The following is a 15,165-nucleotide window of genomic DNA, read 5'->3' on the forward strand; positions in this document are numbered from 1 at the left end:
CTCAGGGCCATTGCAGACAGCAGAAAAAGTTGTATCATTTCTTCTCTGAAGAGTATGTGGTCTTTTTAACTGTCCAGTTGATGTCTTTCTGGTAACAGGAGATAAGTACTGGAAACTTTTGAATTGTTGAGAATTTAATCAGGAAATTATATTTGGTTAATATATAATTTTCACAAAAATCAAACCATGATTAAGTAGCAGTAACATTATGGCATTCCATTTATGAAAAATCACTGAAAATAATCCTCAATTGCAAATTCATTTACTTACATGAGTTCTGTAGAAGTTTTCTCAGTTTGTCTAAGAGGAATCACAATATAAGATAAAGGCCAGAACATAAGATTGAACTTGTGGAGTCTGGAACTGAATTTGTAGTTTGCTAGAAGCAAGTCACATATAGCAAGAAAGATCAGTGCTCTTTTAAAAATTGTTTTCTATTATACAGGATAAGGATACAGATTTTCTACTGGCTTTGACAGAATGAATAACATCCACTGTAGACAGACACAGCAAGATGTATTTTGGCTGATATTATTTTACCAAAATGTGAAGTGTCCTCCTTTAAAGCAAATCAAAACTCTGAAGTAAAATGAGACTCCCACTTCAGCAGAGTGACTGAAATGTTCTGTACTAACAGTGGAATCGTCATCATAATAAAAAGCATAGTTCATTTTGTCTTGGAGAATTGACTTTCTCAACTATCTTTTTGTGTCTTTTACCTTGGAAAATCAGGTCTTTTTTCCACACACTGACTTATTTTTCCTTTTGCTCTAAAATGTATTTTTGAAAGACGACCCAAAATTTGTTCTGAATGCAAACACATGTCAGATGTCTAAATTATCCCAGTTTTAGGTAATGTCTTCTGTAAACTTATGTAACATTCATCAAGAACATGCTTTAAGTTCACAAGGAGTTGATCTTCTAAATAATCTTTTGAATTAAACTGAAATCCCCGTTTTATATAATGGGAAAATAGGTCTAAATAGTCACATTACTTGTATGGCTGCTAATCAGTGCAAAGAAATGGCATCTTCTGATTCTCTGCTTTACTATCGTAATCTTACCACCCTTCCATTTTAGAATAACTATAAAAATGCCTCATACATTTCTGTCGCACATTTTTCAAAGTCAGATTTCCAACATTTTATGGTAGCATCGTACTTAGGGAAAAGGATCGATAATGTTTCCTTTTTTCCAATCTTTTGCTGCTGAAAGGCGATTGTCATTAGTGGAAAGGTCTGCTAACATGAAAAAATTTCTTTGATGGACAAAATGACTCATAAACTTCAATGATTATTTCATTAAGAATTTGTGTAATCCCACATATGTTGGAATTAACATAATGATATGGACCCAAATTTATTGGTTTTAATAGACAAAAAGCTGCAAAACTCTTAAGTGAAAAAAAGGTTTGATCACAAGACCAATGAGGAGATTACACGGCCAGAAACTCTTTCTTGAAATATGGCCAAAATTTCCTTTCTTAAAACTGGCTGAATGGAATATTCATAGTATCTAGATCAAGGTCTTGCTAATCAAATAATCATTATTTTAAGATTTAATCTGAGTATAAGGTAATGTTCAGAATCATGAGTGGCTTGCTAAATCTAATGACGTTAAGTTGCGCTTTAAGAAGGAAAGATAGTAACTTACTTGATCACGTGGACAGGATAAGACAGTGAGTCCAAGGATATGCTTCTTAAGTAAAATTATTTTAGGCAAATTATGACCTTAGTTCAGATTTAAAATGAGGAAATTTTAATTTAATAAATATATTTAATTTTATGTTGAATTTGCATTTATTTTTGAGAGAGATTATTAACTTATTATGTACAACAGTTTTAGTTGATATATGCAAATTATATGCCTGACACAATATATAATGGAGCCCTGAGACTGCTTTTCCTCTGTTAAATTGGTTTATATTGCTTCAGCAGAGCTCAAAATTATTAGAAGGAGACAACTGTAAGAAACACAAGAAAATGAAATTTATTAACCTAGATAGAAAAAATATAAAGAACAAGGATTACAACACATAAAAATTATGAGTAATTTTAGGAAATACGTGGAGTAATAATTACTTTTTTCCTCATATTTATTGATGAGATGAAATATGGTTTCTTTCTTTTAAGTAAGATATCATGGCTGGGCTTCGCGAACGAAGATTTGGGAAGGGCTCTACCCACGTTTGCTACAAGTGTGCCGATGGCTAAAAAGGCTAATACGAGATAGACATGTCCGGTTGCAAAAGGCACAGCAGAAAGACTCCTTAAGGTGGTATATTCTGCAAGGCATGATTCTTTCTGTGTTGTAAGCAAGATAAAGAATAACCCAGATTTGACATATTTACTAGTTCTCCAAAAGCTCTAGCTCTTTAACCTCTTCAGAGATCAATCAGGACGGCCAAATCATTAGTGTGTTCTTGTTAACAAATGTTACTGTCTCTTCTATGGCATTTTGCTCAGCCTTTAATTAGCTAAAACATGTAACTGAGCTCCAACAATTATCGCCACATTAATCTGAGTTAATTTCTGAGCAGAAATAGCTGTCTGGAGCCCTGTATCAGATTATATGTCGTAGCATTATCTGCAATACATTTTCTCATGAAGTAGCAGTGAGCCAGGCTGACTAATAAAAAGAAAAAAAAATTATAGCTCTTGCTGTCATTTGGACAATAATTATATTATTCCTATCAGAGTCTCAGTATTTGTTTCCTTTCTTAAAATTAATTACTTTATCATTCTATAGTTAGTAAAATATTTAAGGAGGATTCAATACAGCTTAAGAAACTGAAAATAGTAGTCAGTGGTCAGTTTTAGACACACAGCAATCACAACTAAAAAAAAGGAGTACATTTTTGTGCCCCCAGAAATGTAAATTTAAGTTTGTATTGGATTTGCATGTCAGTCCCATGGTTGTTGGGGGATTACAGGGATGGTTTCTGTAAAAATCTGCCAGAAGCTTCGCCTGTGTACAACAGAGCCAATGCCAGCTGGCTCCAAGACAGACCCACCACTGTCCAAGGCCAAGCCCAACAACAGTGGTAGCGTCTCTGGGATAAGTTATTCAAGAAGTGGTAAAAAAACCCCAAATACCACAGGTGCAGATTGAGAGAGAAATGAGAATATGTGAGAGAAAGGGCCTTGCAGGCACCAAGGTCAGTGAAGAAGGAGAAGAAGGAGGAGGAAGTGTTTCAGGCACCAGAGCAGAGATTACCTGGCAACTTGTGGTACAGACCATGGTGAAGCAGCTAAGATAACTGCTCATTACACACTGTGATGCTGGAACTGCCAATAAATGCATAGTTGTTTGCCATTGTTCATTTAATGTGTCTTTTAAAGCTTCAGAGTTGACTTAAAACCTTTGTGCCAGACAAGTGCAGCAAGCAAATTAGTAATTGTCAGGGAAGGATCCATTGAAAAATTCTCCTCTGTGAATTGTCCAACTGTTAAGTGAAGGATTATCACTTCTTACATGATGCTCACTCTCAGAGGTCAGACGTGCTCTATGGATCAAGCTGACAACTTTCTGCAAGTTGTGAGCATCACCAGTTGAATCATTTTGCTTCTGTATTTCTGTCCTGCTTGTATACTTTCAGGCTCAGCACCCACAAATAGTCCATTGTCATATCACTGGAAGCATTTAATCTCTTGACAAACTATTTTTCATCTGGACTAGTGATCTCTATAAGCTTGCATTGATCTCCTGGAAGGAGAAATGTAGTATGCCCAGTGAAGAAAAGAGAAATTAGGCAATGAAAGACAGAAGAATACCAGCCAGGTTGCAAATCTTCTTATGTTTAATGACTTTGACCTGCTTTGTTATCAGTGACTTTACCAGGGACTTTTGTGTACTGCAGATAATTACACTGACTTTTTTTTTTTTCCTCTAAAACTGTTGTCTAATTATGTTCCAGAATCAAACAGTTTAAAACATCTGAATATGCAAACACGGCATTTAGTTTCTCTATGGAAGGTTACCATAAACCTTTAAAATATAAAATCTTTTCACTGCTTCAGAAACTGAAAGATGAAAGATACAAAGTGACCTGTCAGATTTAAATAAGTGGTCAGAGAAAGGAGTTAAGAGTTCATGTCTCACTACTTTTAGTCTAGTATTCTTTCTACTGAATCCTCCTTTTTGCCAGCTTTTAAAATAATTATGTCATAGATATTGGAATTAATGAATTGGGGGCCACCATAATGTGTATGGAGTTGTGGACCGATAATAATTCCAAGGAATTTTGTGTGTTTTTTAATCTAGAATGTTTCACTGAACAATGGATTACAGTGCACAAGCAGACTTCATCTGAAGCAAGCTACTTGTGTGCACTCTGTGCATCAATTATTAGCAACTTTGTTAGAAAGTACAGCACAAAGGAATCGGTGAGATACTAATGATGCCTAAATATTCTTAGCAGTTAGACATGTAAATAAACCAATTACTGATGGAGCTAAGAAAGTCTGTACTTATTGTTTTCTGCCATAGTGAAAAAAGTCTAAAATATTTCATATAATTTAATACTTAGCTTATATTGCCTTACAATTCTTTCAAAGCAAGTAAAATCCCACTAGATGGATGAAGAAGGGTGGGGATTTTTTCCACTACATGACAGAAAACAGTAATTGCATGTCTGTGCTAAGAATGTATAATACCAGCATGAAGTTATATGAAAACTTATATTTTGAATGGATTTACCCTATCATTGGGAATTTTTGAAACACTTTGTTTGCATTGGATAAATATTAGGTTATATGTCATGTTTATGCTTTTCTCTCACAAAATACTAAAGAGATGTAAGAAAAGAGATAAACAGATTGAATATTTAGTTTCAGAAACTCTGTTGCTACGTGTTTTTGAAATGATAAAATTTTGTGTCTCAGAAACATTGTCAGGAAACTGTCACAAAGGCAATATACGCAGACTGGTTTCTTCTATAACTTTTTTTCCTGCATATTAGCTTACTATCATGGGCCTTAAGAATAATTCAGGAGTTGGAAATCCACAGAGTGTTTGAGCTAAAAATATCAGTCTGTTTCAAACCATGTCCCTAAGTGCCACATCTTTTAAATATCTCCAAGAATGGTTACTCCACCAATTCCTGGGCAGCCTTTTCCCACGCTCAACAAGCCATTTGATGAAGAATTTTTTCCTAATATCCGACCTTAACCTCGCCTGGCACAACATGAGGCTGTTTCCTCTCCTTCTATCACTTGTTACCTAGGAGAAGAGGCTGAGTACCACCTTGCTACAACCTCCTGTCGGGAAGTTGTAGAGAGTGATAAGGTCATCCCTAAGCCTTCTTTTCTCTGGACTAACAAACTCCAACTCCCTCAGCTGCTCCTCATTGTGTTTCAGTTTCATGTTCAAGGCCAGGTTGGATGGGGCTTTGAGCAACCTGTTCTAATGAAAAGTGCCCCCGCCTATGGTAAGGGGCCTGGAACTAGGTGATCTCTAAGGTCCCTTCTAACCCAAGCCATTCTGTGATTTAATGATTCTATGATTCTAATCTATGAGCCTATCTTCATGAGCTGAAAATATAAAAAAGGGAGATAGAGATACTTTGAATACAACCATTTTTCAGATCTGTGAGTTTTCACACAGTAACTGAAGGAAGTAGGGAACTACACAGAGTCTAATGGAATGTGACAACTGGTCTGTTTCTAATGGGCTCATAAAAATCCTGAAATGCATATTCCATTAATTTCTGATTTATCTACCAATTTCCAGGAACAAAGACACATGGCATAATAATTAAGTAATGCTGTAATGCAACAAAGCTATGACTAGACCAGATGGGCAACCAACTATTAGTGCAACATATGTGTTCAAACAAAAATTGTCATGTTTAAGAAAGCAGTTGAGTTTCATAAGAAATATTTAGCATGTCTGCATGGACATGGATTAAAGAGTTCATACTTGGTCTTGATCTTGGTAGCTATTATGGGTGCCAAGTTTTATCTCAACGTCTTTACATCCGCATATTTGAAATGTGATTTCTCTCCCTCAGGAGGGCAAGAATTTTCCTGTATTGCAGTCAGAAGCTTTTGAGACCAACAGCTCTGTCTGAGGTTAGAAGAAGTACCAGACTTCATTCACTTTTACTACATAGTATAATTAAGTAACCTTGATTTTTTAATCTCTGTGAGTGAAACCTTATGCATAGGTTCAGATTCAGTACAGGAAAATCTACCGAAATTTAATGTGCTTAAAGGTATACTGACAGCCTTCTCAGTTTATTAGCTTGAAAGCTAGTGAATTATGATTATTTTCCAAGAAATTACTTTGTAACTGGTTATTATTTTTGTATCCTGAGAGATAGTATATCAATATCAGTACCATGCAGTTCTTTCTTATCTTTCTCATCTTTCATGATCAGAGCTTAGTTCAAAAGAAACTCTTCAATGTAGCCCAGACTTTCACATTCTTTCAAAGGGTTAAGCTATACAGATAACTTTATAAAAATATAAACCTGTGATGACTTTCTACCCTCATAAACCGCAGTTCTTGAACTGATTCTTTTAAGTCACTAATCCCTGAAGGCCAGGCCAAAGACAGAGCAAGGAGTACCTCTACACTGCTATCAGAGTAAGTCCATGAACAAGGTTCAAGGTCTAATTATCTACCTGTCATAGTATTACTTGCAGCAGTGCCCTTGGCAGTAGTCCAGGGACACACAAGTGTGACCTATTCATGAACTGACACAATAACAAGAGTTTAAGTGATTTGGAGGGGCTGAAAAATTCATGCAGCCTGCAGCTTTCCCCTCTGCCCTTGCCATGATGATTTTGTGTAGAGAAGACAGCTGAAGACACTTACCGCGGGTGCCGTTTTTGACACTGGGCATTGCAGAAGTATGAGGAAGCAGCACATAAGATTAATTCAAGTTGCCAACAAAGGACATGATGTTTCCTTTGGCCGTGAACAGCATTTTAGGGACTGGCTGGACAGTAGAGAGCTTCCTGTATTCTTTTTCTCTCTGGCACATTACAGATGCAGATAATGAACCCTGTCAGATAAATCTCTGCAACTTCGGATGTTTCACACTCCCCCTCCAAGATACATCGAGAAAGACAAGGATCTGATTTACTTACACCTTCACATTCACATAACATTCTGTTTCATAGATGACCACTTATTTTTCTACTTTGTACCATAAGTGCTGCAGCAATTTTTTTTTTCAGCAATTGTACATAAAGAAAACTCCATGAAAGGGGTGTGTTCCATTAATGCATGTAATGTATAAAACATTATACCTGGTTTTATGAATGACATGGATGTTTATGCATTATCATATCCATTATATGATAATGATATTTAAATAATAATAGTACTTTTAAAAAATAACACCCCATATACATATTTCTACATAAAATAAGCATACTTTAAGAAATATCTAAATTAACAAAGTAGATAAACATAACACCCTTGATTCCCATGGGAGTGATGAAGCAGCAAATCAAAACCATTTCTAGGCACACAAAGGACAGTAAATTTACCAGGACTAGTCATTAAGGAGAAGTCATGCTTGATCAAAGTGGTAGATTTCTATGATGAAAATACTGATCTCGTAGATGATGGGAGAGCAATGAATATTGTCTACCTGGCCTTCAGTAAAGCTCTGGACACTCTCTCATATAAGAGCCTAATAAAAAAGTGTGATGAATATGGGCTGGATGAGCAGACAATGAGTGATGTGGTTTGAAAACTGGTTAAACAGCTGGATTCAGAGGGTGGTGATCAGCGTACAAAGTCTGATTGGAGATCAGTAACTTGAAGTTTATCACAGATCTCAATACTGGGTCCATTCCGGTTCAACATCTTCATTAATGATCTGGATGATGGTGCAGAGTGCAACTTCAGCCAGCTTGCTGAGGAGTGGCTGACAGGCCATCTAGAAGGATCTGGACAGGCTGGAGAAATTAGCTGGCAGGTACCTTATGGAGGTGCCTGGGGAAGAACAATCCCATGCTCTGGTATATGCTGGGGGATGCCCAGCTGGAAAGTAGCTCTGCAGAGGAGCATATAGAGGTCATTATGAACACCAAGTTGAACATGAACCAACAATGAGTCCTAGATGTAAAGGTGGCTAGTGGTATCCTGGGCTGCATTAGGAGGATTGTTGCCAGCAGGCTGAGGGAGGTAATACTTCTTCTAGATACTTCTCTCTTCTAGATACTTCTCTACACAGCACTGGTAAGGCCACACCTGAAATGCTGTGTCCAGTTCTGGGCTCCTCAGAGAGATATGAACATACTGGAGAGAGTCTAGTAAGGGTCTATTAAGATGTCGAAGGGACTGGAGAAGTTTGAGAAAGCCTGGAGAGAAGGCTCTTGGGGGAATCCTATAAATTTATATAAATACCTAATGGAAGAGTGTACAGAAGATGGAGCCAAGCTGTTTTCAGCACTAAAAGATCAAGAGACAATAGGCACAAACAGAAACATGGCAGGTTCCCTCAACAATAGGAAACACTTTTTCTGATGGAGGAGAAAAACAGGAGACTGCCTTAACACTGGCACAGATGGCCTAGAGAAGTTTTTGATGATATTCAAAAGCCATCTGAACATAATCCTGGGCAACTATGTCTGAGTGGCCCTTACAAACAAGGGCATGGGACTAGGTGATGTCCAGAGGCCCTTTCCAATCTCATCCATTCCCTAATTAAAATACGTATTTAATTTGAACTTCATAAAGCAGCACAAGAATACAGATCTGAATTATATTCAGTGTTGAATTATATTCAATGTTGAATTTGAAGAGGTTGTTCTGATTAGATTGTAGGTAAAATATAATAACACATTTTTGCATTTATAGAGCAATACACCATAGAAATCATGACTTAGACCCCGAAAAATAGGTTCAGATACAGCAGTCTTAAACTGTGCTCTGCAGATAGCTCTGTGAAGATCCTGACAAAATTAATAGTTCTTCACGTGCAGAGTATGACCAGAGCTGTATTTCACAAGTACAGTACTACTCCTGCCCACAGCAGAAATTGTGGGTGTTCATATGGCATTTTTATATCTCCAGATATTAGACACCTTGTCTCAATCAATTAAATTCCAAAAAAAAAAAAAAAAAAAGCTTCGCCCAAATTCCATGCTAAATCTGTCTATTGACCCTTTCTGACCTGATTATAGCATGTACGGTGCTACAGGATACCGTGGGACACTCATCTTCAGAGTTAGTGATGAGCTACAGAAGCCATGTCTTCACTAGATTTTCCCTGAATCACTCATAATTTATTTTATCAATGGGGTATCCTACTTTTAAATATAAAAATATTTAAATATAAGAATAATCAAATGCTGTGGTCTTCTGTGTCTCCAAATGATTGTAGCTTTCTTTTTTCTTCTATTACACACATATTTTTAAGTAACTGCCAGTCAAGATAGGGGTAACTCTGATTCACTATACATTAGTAATTATGGATACAAGTTTGTTGATGTATTTCCATATGTAGAAAGTCTTATGATTCATCTTATGTTTCTGATCATGCCATGTACGTCACTTTTTTAGTCAAAGTACTCTTCCTGGTTTTGATTTTTGATAGTCACATATTTTAGGTCAAAAGATAGCCAGTTTTCTGTAAAGTCTTATGAGTGATGAAATAAAAAGAAGCTAAAGTAACTATTGTGGTTCATAGGCATCTAGAAAGTGGAATACGTGATTTTCTTAACTTTAATAGAAACAGAGAAGTGAATCCTATGGTTTAAAAACTGGAATAACAACTAAAGATTTGTGAAATAATTTAGTGTGTGTTAACTACATATACATGAGTTCACCAAACTTGTTTGCATTTATTTTTTAATAATTGGAACTTCAGAAATTTATTAGAGTTACCATATTCAAATAAAAATGAAATGTATAAAATCCTTTAATTTTACATTTTTCAGAATCTGACCAAAGCATTCTGTAGAAATATACTTTTATGTTATCTAATCTAAATTTTTCCTCTGATGTTTGCCATGAATACTCTTCTAGTATATTCTTCCCCTCCATCCTGCATGTTTCTGCTATTGCTCATGAAATGTTTATAATTATCATGTTCCTTGTATATCAAAACAAGCCCAATTGTTCCCAAAGAACTAAAAAAATCGCAATAAACAATAAAATATTCTGGTTTATGGTAACTTTGACTTGGAGAATTATGTAAATCAGTGTTACTTAAGGATTCTGATATTTTCGTAATATTGAAAAATTTATTCTTGTTTATCCATTTTTAATAGAATTACTATGCTTATTATTGTTCATTTGTGCAGTAGTAAAGACTGAAATCCAAACCTAAATATTTGGGAGATATACATATATTCCTTTGTTGGAAGATCTTTTCCAGATTCTATCTTGTTAATTTTTGCCCCTATTCTGTGCTTCCACTTGTTTAAATAAAATTGACTAAAACTACTGTCAGATTTGGATGAGTAAAAGAATAATTTAAGCAAAAAAGCACTTTTAATCATGGCACATGCATAACTGGGGAGTCAATATTATTGTTGCAGAAAAATCACATTAGAGCCAGGAGAATTTTAGTTGTTTTTATAATTGGATCACAAATGTTATAGGTTATATACGCAGAGAGAGAGAGATATTTCTTATCAAAGTATAATTGCTAATTCACATCATATTATGTGTCTGTCTAAAATGCATTTCTTCAGGCATTGTCATACCCAGCCATGGGGAAGTGAGAATGTTGTCTTTTTTTTTTTTTCATTAACATTTTATGTGCCTTTTTTTTTAAACTGTGTAATATTATACTGCCTGGCTGACTAGTATTAAATCAAATGACTTTGTCCAAGAAAAACTAACAAAAAGAAATTATGAGTGGGATATTAAGCCTTACAGAGACAGTGTAGAGAACAAATAATTGGTGAATGTACTTTCTGTCTTCAGCTAGATGGTCTAGGTTTACTCATTATAGGAATGAATGTAGGATCAGTCTAAAACCACAAAGATCCTAGAGCTGGGAAGACACTCATCATCAATCTAGTTAAAACACAACCACACAGCTCTGGAAATAGGATATTCCCAGGACCAATAGCAGGATGCCCAGGGCAGACAGGAAAAAATGTCAAAGAGCAAGGTACTCCGAAGTTGTTCTAAAAGGTCCATACGCACACAAACACAAAGGAAGCATAATGTTCTAACAACCTTGTCAGAGGCATGGATTCCTGCCCTGACCCATTCCAGGGCTGTCACCAGAGGGCCATCAGCCACACAGCCTGAGAGTGACACGCTTCAGCTTTACTCAGCTTGTGGCACCTCTCCAGAGCACCTTTCAAACTGAGAAGAGTTGCTGTTTGTGCAGATATGAGATTATGGAATACAGGCAAAGAACATTTTTAGATTTTACCACATTTTGGGATGTTTAGGGGACAAACCAAAGGTAGGGAAGAAAGGCGTCAAGGTGACTTGGGGAGGAAAAGGAGAGGGAAAAAAGAGCCTTAAAGGGATAAATGAGACCAGCCATATGTATACAAATGGTTGATCACTACACTTGTCTGGCCATGACCTGCATATAATCAGCACATTCTATCCTGTCTTATTATTAAGCATAATTTATAAATTTTCCTGAGTGACAAGACTGTTTTATTTGTGTGAATGTATGTGTACTGAGGTCTATGTGCCACTGGCAAATGGGACCACATGTCACAGGGGTCCATGAGCTTACGGAGCCAGCCACTGAGTAGGCTGGAGCGTGCATGTGCGTGCGTGTGGGTGTGTATGCATGTCAGTGTGTGATTGGTAGCCAATATTAAGCTGCACTAAACTGGTGAATAGAGTAAGAAGCTTGAGTGCCAACTATTGGAAAGGCTGTAAGCCTGGTATTGATACTGGAGAGACAAGAGGGATTGCAGGTCAACTGCTGGAGGGACTGGGAGGCCAAAGCAGCTACTGTAGAGCAGCTACTTTGAGACCAGTTCAGCAGAAGTAGAGCCATAGATCTGGACCAGCTACTGGATAGACTCGTCTGCATGTGTTTGATTGTCCATGAGGCAACTAGGAGACAGGGGATGCAGGGGCCATTAGCTGGATGGACCTACTATCTAGTGCCGGTTGCTATAGAGCTCCATAGTGCATGGCTGGAGAGTAGCCAGGCAGAAAAGGATCTGGGAGTCTGGATTGACAGGAAGCTGGACATGAGCCAGCAGTGTGCCCAGGTGGCCAAGAAGGCCAATGACATCCTGGTCTGTATCAGGAACAGTGTGGCCAACAGTACCAGGGAAGTGATTCTGCCCCTGTACTCAGCGCTGGTGAGGCCACACTTCGAGTATTGTGTCCAGTTCTGGGCCCCTCAGTTCAGGAAGGATGTTGAGGTGCTGGAGCAGGTCCAGAGAAGAGCAACAAGGGTGATGAAAGGAGTAGAACACAAGTCCTATGAGGAGAGGCTGAGGGAGCTGGGGTTGTTTAGCCTGGAGAAGAGGAGGCTCAGGGGAGACCTCATCACTCTCTCCAGCTCCCTGAAAGGAGGTTGTAGCCAGGTAGGGGTTGGTCTCTTCTCCCAGGCAACTATCAGTAGGGCATTGTCTCAAGTTGTGCCAGGGGAGGTTCAGGTTAGATATTAGGAAGCAATTCTTTACAGAGAGGGTAATCAGACATTGGAATGGGCTGCCCAGGGAGATGGTGGGTTCACCATCCCTGGAGGTTTTTAATATGAGACTGGATATGGCACTTAGTGCCATGGTCTAGTAACAGTGGTGGTAGTGGATCAAAGGTTGGACTTGATGATCTCGGAGGTCACTTCCAACCCAGCTGATTCTTTGATTCTATGATTCTATGTGTCTATGTGAGTGAGAGGAAGTCTGAAAATCAGTAGCTGGATTGGGACTGTAGAGTTTCCGCACCCAAATGCCATCACCTGGGAGGTCAGAGGCTGCAGCTACTGGATGAGGTCATTTGTGTTTGTGCTTGTGTGAATGCTGTGTTTCCCGCCTGTGCTGATCTCTGTGCATATATGTATATATGATATGGGTGGTTGTGTCTGTGAGGGTGTGCCTCCGTGTGTCTGTGAATGCGTGTCTGTTGGGACCTGGGAACAGGGAATTGTGGCAGTCTTGCATCTATTGGACTACTGCATTTAGCAGCTGTCAGGGGGCCTAAGGTCTGTTTTAGTTTAATCCACTTTAAAAAATATATCTCTTCGGGCAAAGTAATCTGGGAGGATGTGGGTGCTGCCTGGCTGCTAACTTGCTATTTAAATCACTTTGTCTTAAGAGTTCAGATATACATTTGTGTCGTGCTGTGACCAAAGAGATGTGCTGTCTTAAGAGGCTACACTCCTAATCCAGACACAAAGCAACTAGAACAAGAGAAAGTTCATGTGAGGCTTGTCTGGATTGGAACATATTCTCATCTTTCTCTATCTGCCTCTCTAGTCATGCTGATAAAGGTGTTTAAGACTGAAGGGCCAGATCTTTCCTGAAAAAAACCCAGAATATCAATATGGTCAGTGAACAACTGACTACAGTTCAGAGATGTGTTCTTTGGTGAGGTGGAGAACTTCAAGTCTGTAACTTGAAGGGTGCTCTTGAGAAGTGCTAAAAAAATTACAAAATTTATATACATTTATATATCTGTATATCAGTATGGAGAGCTTTCTTCTATTCATATCATTGAGGGTTCTTTTGATATAGGATACAGCATATTCATTGCTGAAATAATAATGCATCTTCATAACAAATAGTATATTGAGCTATTTCAAATCCCACTAAGCTCATCACTCTATGGGTTATAAAACAGTGCTTCACTGCTAGCTTTCAGTCACTGAGATCTGCTGTTTCTGCTGGAGATTAAGTCTTACTCAGTATCAATTTGTCTAAAAGATCTACTGAAATAACACATTATCTCAGATTGGAATTTGGATACAAATTCACCAGATATATTTATGAGTTTATTACTTAATTGATAACACATAAATAATAAATACAAGGAGGTAATTCACTGATGGCTTATACTTGCCAAATACCTTTACAAACTGAAAAAATCTGAAACTATCTATTAAATATTTCAGCACTTATATGTATTCTCTGGGCTAGGTGTGAAAGTACCCCATTTTCTAACCAACTCCCTATACTGACCTTTCTTGGAAGAAGGATCATGGGATGATTTCATGAATTGTGTGCTTGTGGTTATTAGTGACACATTGCATTTCACTGTTGGTTTTCTTGGACCGCTTTCTGATGGTGTCCTTATGTTGAATATACTGCAACAGGTATTAGCAGGCAAGTTGAGAAGATTAAAAAGTGAATGTCTTGATGTAACAGAACACAGCTAGAGCTGTGTTCTAGTTGGGTCATTATGATATATTATGACTTAATTTGGCTAAATGTTCAGATTCCGAAAAAAAATGCTTCTGTCTTTATTCTAAAGGTCTGAGTAACCTTCCTTTACAGTATGGAAAATGCTGGAAGAGAAAGTATGGAAGAGAAAACTCCTTATGAAGAACCCATTATTTTCTGAAGATATTGATCCTACAGTATGACGTCAAATCTTTGCTCTATATTTAAGAGATTTCATTGAAGTCTACAAAATAAAAAGTCCTCAAAAATTTACATTGTCCTCAAGCTTCAAGATATGATTCTTCTGTTTTTCTTTAGAGTCATGTTCAAGACAGTTTATGGACCGTATCTTTGAACTTCAGTATAGGAGCCATGTGTGACAGTTTCCCCGGAATCAGAGGAAGGATATTGATTAATGATCAGGGCAAGAGACTTCTATGCAAGAGAGAATTATGGAAAGAATACTTCAGTTTGGAAAAGAAATAACTGAGATGAATCTTGGAAATATATATAGATATAATGAGAGATGGGGAGAAAAGTGTACAGGTTTTTATTGCTTTTTCCTCTTTTAATAGAAAAATTAGGTAGAATTAAATGAAGTTATAAATTAGCAAGTTCAGAATAAAGGAAAAGTGGTAGTCTTTTCCACAAACTTTAAGTCAGTCATGGAAATCACTGAAGCAGGATGCTCTCAATGTTGCAGTCTTCACGGAGTTTAAAAGGATTCTGAATAAGTTTATGAACAAAAAATCCAATCAAAATTACTCAGTGCTTAGAAACTATATCTGCTTTAGGGAGCACCCAGGAAACAAATGCCTGAAGGTTAGAACAGTATATATACATAAATGCACCTATAAATACGTTAGTATTTTTATACTTATGTGAG

The 15,165-nt window shown here is 37.3% G+C and overlaps 1 long non-coding RNA gene across 1 annotated transcript in view; it reads left to right on the forward strand.

Annotated features, from left to right (window-relative positions):
- Positions 1–15,165, forward strand: part of LOC135417549 (uncharacterized) — a 182,642-nt gene that overhangs the window by 136,340 nt on the left and 31,137 nt on the right. The gene's annotated exons all lie outside the window — the stretch shown is intronic.

This window comes from Pseudopipra pipra, chromosome 1 (genome assembly GCF_036250125.1).
Source record: "Pseudopipra pipra isolate bDixPip1 chromosome 1, bDixPip1.hap1, whole genome shotgun sequence".
Lineage (NCBI taxonomy): Eukaryota > Metazoa > Chordata > Aves > Passeriformes > Pipridae > Pseudopipra > Pseudopipra pipra.